The 10,660-nt window shown below is 37.1% G+C and overlaps 1 pseudogene; it reads right to left on the bottom strand.

Moving 5' to 3' along the window:
• Positions 1 to 1,963: 1,963 nt before the first annotated feature.
• Positions 1,964 to 7,768, bottom strand: LOC143635543 (uncharacterized; annotated as a pseudogene).
• Positions 7,769 to 10,660: the final 2,892 nt, after the last annotated feature.

Genomic DNA, 10,660 nt, shown 5'->3' with positions numbered 1-10,660 from the left:
TTTCCCCAAATCCCTTTTCCGATTGTATGCACACACTAATATTACCCCCAAATATGTATTTTCCGATTCAAGCATATGATTGCAACCGATTAATCTCTATAATCGAATGATTGTATGTTTCGATTATGTTGTCCAGCTGTTTTTCTCTTTGCATCCATTTATTGTATGTACACTTTTGAATGTGATAGCTTTTTCAAAAACTGATTGGAATAGGGGGTATGCTTCTGTTCATTGTTTATTAAGCAACATAAACTAGTTTGTTTTTACTTAAAAAACTGGATCGGTTGGTTCTACTTATTGGATCATCAATTACTTAAATGATGAAATATAATTTAATTTTACTATCATATGCAGATACACGTTTTTTATCAATCGATGGGGCCAACTTTCTTTAGAGTTGTTCTCCATCCACACATAAATTATCTTATAAACATTTTTTTAATTATTATTTATTTTAGACAATTTCTTAGTATGAATGAAAAACTTGGATTAACTATACTTATTTATATTTAATTTAGGTGTTACGGACTAGATATGCACAATTATCTAATAAATATAACAATTTTCCAAAATAATTGTTGTAGTATTTGATAGTTTATTAATTAACAACTTCCATATGAGAGAAAAAAGTTCATGGCTTCATTGGATATAAGTTTTTTTTGACAATAACTTCTTAGCAGAAAGAAGATTTTGATTTCAATTGAGTGACTCATGCTCATGCTCATATAATCAACTATGTTTTATTTTCTTAAATTACTAAGGACATGTTTGGGATTGAGTTTGAAAGCACCTTATTGGCTTATTGGCTTTTTCAAAAAGCCAATAAGTTAAATGGTGTTTAGAAATCATAAAAAAACATTTTATTTTAGCTTTCTGAAATTGTTAAAAAGCTGTTTTCCAAAAGCCCCAAATCCTGGCTTTTCAAAATGGCTTTTTGAAAAGCAATAAGCACTTTTTAAACTCAATCCCAAACATGCTCTAAATTAAGATCATACTTGTAAAGTACATGATTGTAGTAAAGTATCTTGAAGTTTGATGTTAATTAAAAATAATAAGTTATTGCAGTGTGAGCCAAGTTTTTATTAGTTTTAAACTGATGAGAAACCATTGTCTATTATGTGTCGGAGATTGTTTTGAAGAAAAGAAAAACAAGAACTGGGCAATTAGAAGAGGAACAATTTGAACAAGTCAAGAAGTTAAAAAGTGATAATCTATTAGTATTATTAACCTTCATGACTGATGAGAAACCATTGTCTATATGAATTTCAACATTTTATTTTTTCAACCTATTGTTAATTAATAAAAACTAGAGTAACATATATTTAGGTTAGGATAATTTGGGTAACACAACTTATTCGATTCTTATAAATCTTTTTAAATTAAAAAAAAATGAAATTCCATATAAATTTGGGTCGGTTCGATTTTTTCAGTTTATGTTACATGTAAGACTGTAAACGAATAGATCAAGACCTTGTTCGTGCTTGTCGATTAAGCTTTTGTTAGACAAACGAACGGTTCATGAACACTTTATTGAACAAAATTCCACGTTTATTTTCGGTTACTTAAGCACTTGACTTGACTTGAAAACCAAAATATGGTACAAGACCACAATCTCGAACGTCTTCTAACAAGTTGTGTTCATGTTGCAGTTCCACATTTAATTAAACCGTTATGAAATTTAAAATGACCACTTTGCTCTAAATTTGCATTGTTGTTTGCTATTAGCTTTTTGGTCACATGCTATATATTCAATCAACTTAACCTTTAGACACAAAAGCAACTTACACGCCCAAGACTGCTGTCAACAGGCTTCGGTAAAAGTTAACTTTACTGAGTAACACATTGTTTGATTCAACCGAAACCCATAAAGACAATTAACATGAATCATGCCACATATGTAATACGCTTATGACATGTCAAAACTCCACTTAATTAGTTTTTGCTGAGCAAAGCTACCGATTCATCAATATGCACTCCCAGTTTGATTGTTTAAACTCAATTTAGCTAACTGACTTGTCAAAACCAAACGTGGATCATGAGCCGAATCTACAGGCCAAGTCATCGGCAGAACATGATTTCTGTCAACAACCAATATATGATTATTTTAGAGTTAAGAAGAATCTTTGAGCAAAAATGACTCAGTATTATAAACACGTGTATGTATGTACCTTTCTAAACACTTGGTTTGACAACGAGTGATCATTTCATACGTATAGCTCCCAAAAGCACTCTCCAAATGTTTTGCACGTTGTTGTATTTGTGATAACTGCAAGATGTCCCAAAACTTCAAAACTTGAACACATCGTGAGTTTTCGTAAACAATGTCTACACTCCAAACAAGATTAAGTTGCCCATCAACATTGTATATCTCAAACAAGTTTAGCATTCCTTGTTTGTCGCTGTAACTGTTTCTTTTGTTTTTCTTCACTTGGCGCCAACCACTTGAAAGCTTCACAAAAAGTGACACAACTAGTTTACGAACATTGAGATTGCCAATACTAGCCATTCTTTCAAGAAACGTGTTGGTAAAGTTGACCTGTCCATAAAAGATTATATTTGAAATTTATATCAACGTGGGATCTCAAAATTTAGCATTGCATATTTTACCTTCCATTTCGCCTCCTTAAAAAGTATTGAGTCTGGTTTTAGTAAGGAAACTACGTTGGCAAACTCGACCATGGTGTTCACCATGACTTGAGCCAAGTTTTTGTCTTCGTGTGCATCAAAAACACACCCGCGGTTTTCTGCATCATAAACTAGAGCATTCCATACCGAACCACTCTTGATCATGGTCTCTTTGTTTCCTACAATCCATAGGCAGTGTCTTGCTCAAGTTAAAGCAACGTTTGCGCGTTCTCGACTGGAAAGAAACCCGATTGATCCACGATGGTTACATCTAACTGTTGAAAATATTATCACCTTTTCTTCGCTACCTTGAAACCCATCAACGGATCGAACGAACACATTGAAACTCCAACCATTAGCCTCCTGGTTGTACTTTGTGCCCAGGTTTGCTTGAATTGCCTCGACCTGAGCCTTATATGGGGAAATGCACCCAACGGTCACCTTTTGTTTCTTTGAAACAGACTCTGTACCAAAAGAGCTGTATCAATAAAGCACATCAAAAACATATATAAATGCGAAATACCTTTAAAAAGATTTGCAACTATCTGCGCAATCACAGCAACTTCCACCATGTTTTTCGTGCTATGGTTCCTGTCGAGTTCCTCCTTTGCAGAACAACGTTAATGAACGAGTACGACCCATACATGTCTTCTTGGAGAAAACGCTTTTCTCGAGCTTTATCAATGACATTAGGACCATCCAAGATCTGGCCATTGTAAAACTCAGCGTTAGGAAACTGGCTAATTGATGGATGCATTCTGTACTGAATGTTGAGAAGGTGTTTTTGGTGTCCAAGTAACACAAGCCTTTCAAATAAACTCCTTCCGAACTTAGCTTCCTCACAAATCTGCCAAAGACCCAAACAGTATCAGAAACTAATTTATAGGGAACCAAAAAGTTTAGCAACAAGTATTTTTACCTTGCTTTGAACCATAGGTGGCAACTGTCTTTCATCCCCGACGAGCACAGCATTTCGAACACCCTGAAGCTGCAATGGCACAAGAGATTCACATTCTTTTAGTTGCGCAGCTTCATCGATCAAAACCATTTCGATTGGTGTCATTCCTTTTATAGACAATTTGATTGAGCTTGATGCAGTACAAAAGATCAAACAAGCATTACTCAGACATAAGTTTTTAAGTTTAGCTATGGTCATAGATTTTGGAATATAAGATGCTGCCCTGAGATCGTTTAATGCTTTCAAGCATTCTGTTTTGCACAATCTTAGCTTCATAAAATGATATTCGTTTACACTATCGTCGAAAGCTTCCTTTAACCTTTGCTTTCTAGTTACTGTCTCTTTTACAGACTCTCCAACCTCCTGAATCAAAGTAACTGAATGTTTCAATTTTGTTGCGCATTTGAGAGAAAGCAAAGAAGTAGGCAAATGAGTATACAAATTCCTGATACAAGCGATAAGCTTTCTGCTTAAATCATTGAATCTGTTCATAACAAACTCCTCAAAAGTCAAATGATTCTCTTCTTGATTCTTGACAAGCTTTTGTTCATTCTTCTTCTTGGTTTTGGTCTTCGTTTTCTTAAGTACTTTTAAACATTGGTATTCTTTCATGGGATTTTGAAGAAGACGAATCATTTCACATGTATAAGTTTTCCACAGCGATAAACAGCTCCTAAGAACAACTATTCGGTTGTCAAGAAACACATCGAGAAGCTCTTCATGATCAGTGTTAATCTTCATTCGTTCTTTGTTTCCAAACAAAACTATGTCTCCGAGCCCGTAAGTATCACAGCCCAAATCATGATCACTTACCAAACTCAGCAATCTCTTTGCAACTCCTACGACTGCAATATTAGTGGGAGCACAAGTAAGAGTCCTGTGTTTGGTCCTTAACAACACAAACAATAATGATGCAATTTTGTTGCGCATTTGAGAGAAAGCAAAGAAGTAGGCAAATGAGTATACAAATTCCTGATACAAGCGATAAGCTTTCTGCTTAAATCATTGAATCTGTTCATAACAAACTCCTCAAAAGTCAAATGATTCTCTTCTTGATTCTTGACAAGCTTTTGTTCATTCTTCTTCTTGGTTTTGGTCTTCGTTTTCTTAAGTACTTTTAAACATTGGTATTCTTTCATGGGATTTTGAAGAAGACGAATCATTTCACCTGTATAAGTTTTCCACAGCGATAAACAGCTCCTAAGAACAACTATTCGGTTGTCAAGAAACACATCGAGAAGCTCTTCATGATCAGTGTTAATCTTCATTCGTTCTTTGTTTCCAAACAAAACTATGTCTCCGAGCCCGTAAGTATCACAGCCCAAATCATGATCACTTACCAAACTCAGCAATCTCTTTGCAACTCCTACGACTGCAATATTAGTGGGAGCACAAGTAAGAGTCCTGTGTTTGGTCCTTAACAACACAAACAATAATGATGCAATTGTGTTTGTTTTTCCAGTCCCAGGAGGACCCCATATCAACTTAGTGCATGAGTTTCCATGAGTACACTTTTTAGCAGCAAGACAACTTAACACAGCAGCTTCTTGTGAAGTATCTAGTTTAAATGAATCAAAAGCATGCCTTAGTTTTAAGTCAATAACACCTTTTCCTCCATTAGTACAACACTTGTCACAGTCTTTAGCAACCTGCATACACAAATATATAAAACTATGTTATAAACTAGCATCTTTTTATGGTAGCAATTGAACTAGTTGTAATGTGACAATAGAGAAATATAACCTGTAGTGTATCTAAACTTAAAATAATGACATATTTTTATCATCCACAACAAAACAAGATTCATGTCACCCTGGATGTAAAATTTGAATAAAAAAGAAAATGGGATTGGAGTGAATATCTAGCTACTGTTGGTACAAATGACGATGGATAGACAAACTTTGTTGTTGATATAAACCAAAATACCACCTGACCACAAAACTTTGGCCTAGAGTTTAAAAACAAGGTTGCACCAAACTGTAACATACCAAAACTTTTTGTGCCAAAAAATGCACATTAATTAGAAGGTTTAGCGGTAAAATCGTAATTAACCCAAAGATTAAGTCCAAGCGCTAAAGTGAAAAGATCCAAAACGTGGATTAGACGGACCGTCTAGTCTGAACAAAACATTTCAGACAGTTCATATTAGTGCTTGCATAATTATGACGACTTAGATAAGTATATACATATAGTATGTGTGGGAAAAGACCTAGAAACAATATAATCCCTCAATAAAATGTCCAAACACGTTTACAAATGTAAGTGTCCACTTCAGCTTTAAAGTTCATCTATCAAATGCGAAAAAAGTGTTCATATCGATAAACGGCTCAAATATTTTCATAGTAAAACAAACAAAATTAAAATAGCCATTCTGTCCAACTTCTACTTAAATAGAAGACCGATCTTTTTTTTGAAAATATAGCTATTTGACCTTTAGAGATAGTTACACAAAAGCATAACCAATTAAAATAAAAAAACGGCATGTTATAAATCGAAATCAGGTTTTGGCGTTAACATTAAATTCATCTTACAAATCGAAGATAGCACGACGAAACAACAGCTGAAGTGACGCCATGTAAGTGCTAAACTAAAATGGCATGGTTAAGGCTAAAATAATGAAGCCATCTTGTTTGGTATCATGGTAATTGTTGAATAGTATGAGGGTTATACATGTAGAAGAAAGTTAACGTACAAATTAAATTAATATGCTAATTGTGAGAATCAAGTAGAATAATTATATATACTTATGTAATTACATCATAGAGTAATTATGTAATTACTCTATGATGTAATTACATAAGTATATATAATTACTCTACTTGATTCTCACAATTAGCACGTTAATTTCATTTATATTTGATCCAAACCTTATACATGTAAAATTTTAATAATTCTATACGTACTTAAGGATTAGTCGGATGAATGGAATGGCAACTATTGATTCGAGAGTGATCTCCTTCTCTTCTGTGATTCTTCTTTTTCTATAATTCTTTAGCTCAATTACCATTTTGTGTTGTAACACATCTTGTTTAACAAATGTGATTTTGACATATGCATGTTTTTTATTGGGTTAATCTAAGTTTATGTTTTAAGAAAATTGCCACCTGACTGTTTTGATTAATAAAAAGGGGTAAAACAAACATCAAGAATTGAGCAACGTGTATCTCTACCCATTCCTAAAGCTTTAAACAAATTTTCAACTAAAACATGCCAAAAACATGTCTAAAGTAAAATACTTGTAGCAAACAAAGCAAGCTGCAACTTTATACATTTATATGATCTGTTTGGCCAAAGAACTTACCGAACAAGTAGATGACAACGTTCTTTGAATAATATCCATGTTGGCAGCCGGATTAAGATCCTGCCATATACGCATATTTGTCGTCAAGTTCGTGAGATAAACAACGAAACCCTTGGGTCTTTCTTGTATCCGAATCAAGTTGGACTCGATGAGATCATGTGATGACATAATTTGTACTGTCATTGGGCTTTCATTGATCACATTCGTCACATAAGCTAAGACGAAAGAACTGTTCCATCGAGCAAGATCATCAACGCGTTTAGGTTTTACTTGCGTCAATGCAATAAGATCTCCAACCATAGGATCAGGTTTTATTTGCGTCAATGCAATAAGATCTCCAACCATAGGATCATACTTCATCCCAGTTAAAGTCATGCGATAGAACAGTTTTTTGGGGCTATCCGTCGCTATTCTTTGCAAACCGATAAAAGGACTTGTTGGCGCTTGAGAAATGCTGGCAAGTTGAGAGAACATATCTGTGCGTGTTTCTTCAAGAAGCAGATAGATGAATGAGTTCATGTAGTGAGTTGTGGATGAAAATGTTAATGAAACTTCTTCCACCTGAACAAACAACATTGCATCATTTGCATGTTACGAGTTTCTTAACCAGTGGCTACCCAATTCAATTTAAAAAAGCCAAAAATAAGAAACCAAAACAATAGAATCTAAAAAAAAATGTTTCGTATATTCCAAATAAACGACATTGCATGCTAATAAGATATTCATGTTTCAAAGATCTACAGGCATGCAAACAAACAAGAAAAAAATAAGAAGAAATTAACCTGAAATTTGTAGAGATGCTTGTTGAGCACGTCAGATAAGAACCATGAGAAGATCATGTCTAAAAATAGTTGAGGTTGTCTGCATTGCGTCTGGTTCGCCATTGTGAATAAGCTTCTTGTCAGAAGTGTTTGTTTATGAGCAAAATGAAACACACAATTAGGAATAAGAAGAAAAAGACTACGGTTTTCTATGAGCCTTTTCGTTTTCTTCATTGAAATAATAACGGAGCATTTATAGGTCCCCATGATACGACTTTTAACTTTTGTCGGTTTTAAAGCATGAATTTAAATCTTGGAAAAAAGTTCAAGTTGGATACAACATGTGCAAGTTAAGTCTAAAAGGTGTGGTTATCCTTAGTGACACCTCAGCGTCACATCATATCTTAATTTACTTCACCATCTTTCATAATATTATTAAAATGGTTACCAATTCATCACTTTCCTCAATTTTTAATAAAATAATAATATTATATAACTAAAGTTAATTTAATTTAATCTTCTAAAGGTTATTAACTAAAATTAAAAAAAACAAAACATTTGAACGTTAAACATTACATTTAATAAACTAAATAAAGAAAATTACATTTAAAATATTAAATAAAAAACATAATATTATTTTTAATATAATTAAAATCGAAAGTACTATTAAGTAATAAAGAATTAAACGTTATAATAATATATTAAAATAATATAGTACACAACTCATCTTCTTTAACTTTTCTTTTTCTCAACAACTACTGAAGAGGTAGGTCCCAGCAGAGCCCAGTTGGACCCGCAAGACTCACCTTGAATAGGGACGTCTGCGCAATAACCAACTGCTCCAGCAGGGCCCACCATGCTCAGAGAACCTTACGCGCAGTACGCCAGCTGTACCCGCAGGGAAAGCCTCTCAATGGCGAAGTACCCCGCCTGTTCCCGCAGCTGCTGATACAAGCCATCAGGGAAGGCTACCCGCACTAACAGCAAGGCTACACGCACAAGGCATTCGCTACTTCAGTAGTCACATGAAGGAATGAGCAAGGCGGAAATAATCCCGCCTAAATGAGCCAGTCCGTATGCTTCTGGAAGGTCTTTCGTACTATACCTACTAAGGTATGGGCGGAACAGGCAATTTGACCAGAGCAGCCCATGAACCAATCACAGGGTGACAGCTCACCGACAACAATACGAGGAGGAGCACCCTCTAGTACTGTTTGTCACTATTAGTCGCTGCCTACTCACCAACCCTTACGATGGGACGCGCGCAGCCTACAGTTGGTGGAACAGTGCGTAGCCGGCAGTAAAGGAACAGTATACAGCCGACCTTTACTGTTGGCCGTAGCCTATCCACCAACCAGCATGGCCTGTGCGTAGTTCACTGTTGGTAGAACAGGAATACTATTCAGCCGGCTGTACCTTCTAGGAAACCTACCTTCGGCTATAAATACTCCAACACCTTGGAATGGTAAGGACATGATCTGATATCTCAATCTTATCTAGCAATCTCTTAATATACACTTATATTCAGAGCAATCTAGTCTGATTCTCACGCCGGATGGTGGTCACAAGGAGGAACCCCCCGCTTCTCAGTGACGAGCTTACGGTGTCTGTTTTGCAGGTCCCCTGAAGAACAACCTTCTCTGCTGGACCTCATCCTCGTGGGAAACATTACTTAACCCCCAGATTATCTATAATCTGCCCGTGGGTTCACTTAGTGTTTCTTCATTGGCGCCATCCGTGGGTAAAAGCTAGAACTAATTTAGTTTTTGAAAATTTCTGAAGAAATGGTTAACGTTACTCCGGTCCCAAGGCCAGTAACCGACCAAGAAACCCCGGTAACCACAACCCCAGCAACTGGGGGGAACACCGGCGGTTATACAAATCTTACGAACACTACCCCGACTACCCAAGCCGGGGCAAGTGCAGTAAATATTCCACTGGGGTTCACTGACGCCCAGTTGGAAAAACGAACGAGGGCCCCTCGCCAAACACTAGATCAAGTGAAGGCGTGGGCCGAAGCACGTCAGAGAGAGTTCCAAGCTGAATTGGATGAACGCTTGCGTTCAGTTCAACAGGCTGACGAATTCGGCAGTACTCGACAACAGCTCAATATGAACAGCGAGTGTGAGTACTCAGACGAGGAGAGAGAAGAATCCGATACCGACGCAAACCCTCGCCATAAGGCGAAAGAGAAGCGTAAGGAAACGGACTTCCAGCCGAAAAGGAATTTTGGGGAAGCTTTTAAACCAACGAATGCGGAGAGAAACCCGCGTGACTTCTCCAAAACCTTTAGGCCAACTGCTACAAATGCAGGAAAGTCAAAGTTCGCGAGGGACATTGCGGAAGCAATCGCCCCGAGAAGTGCCAAACAAATGTCCAACATTGGCACTTATGATGGTCTATCCGACCCGGACGACCACTTGAACAGATTCATTGCGGGGGCAACCGTCAGTAACTGGACGGAGCCCACGTGGTGTTATATGTTCCAGATGACCCTGGTTGGAGCGGCCAGGGCATGGTTCGATCGTTTACCGGTCCACCACATATATGACTGGGCGGACTTTCAGAACAAGTTCAGCCAGCACTTCAGCCAACAGAGGAAATATACTGAAGAACAGTGGACGATCCTCAACTGCGTTAGAGAGGAGGATGAATCTTTGTTAGACTTCATCACCCGCTTCAACTCCAAAAAACTAAGTCTCGGCAACATAAGTGAAGATCTTGTTCGCGCCGCTTTCATCCAAGGTGCCGAATACCCGGAGCTTATCCGCACATTGACGGGTAAGGATGGCATGCCATCAACATGGGATGCCATCATGACGGCGGCCAAGCGCTTTGCCGAGACGGAGAAGCAACTGGGAAGGGATCTTCCCCAGAGTACACACCTCTACACGCAGAGGACAAGAGAGAACAATGTCCGGATCGCCCGGCAGAACAAAAAGAGGAAGCTAGGTATCTGGCAGTCAAGGGTAAACTTTGACACCTCATCCAGCTCTCACCCTCTTGTTGGCGGAA

The sequence above is a fragment of the Bidens hawaiensis genome, unplaced genomic scaffold (assembly GCF_021521415.1).
Source record: "Bidens hawaiensis isolate Kalapana, Puna unplaced genomic scaffold, B.hawaiensis_p1.1 tig00007551_1, whole genome shotgun sequence".
Lineage (NCBI taxonomy): Eukaryota > Viridiplantae > Streptophyta > Magnoliopsida > Asterales > Asteraceae > Bidens > Bidens hawaiensis.
This window is presented reverse-complemented; position numbering and strand designations above follow the sequence as displayed.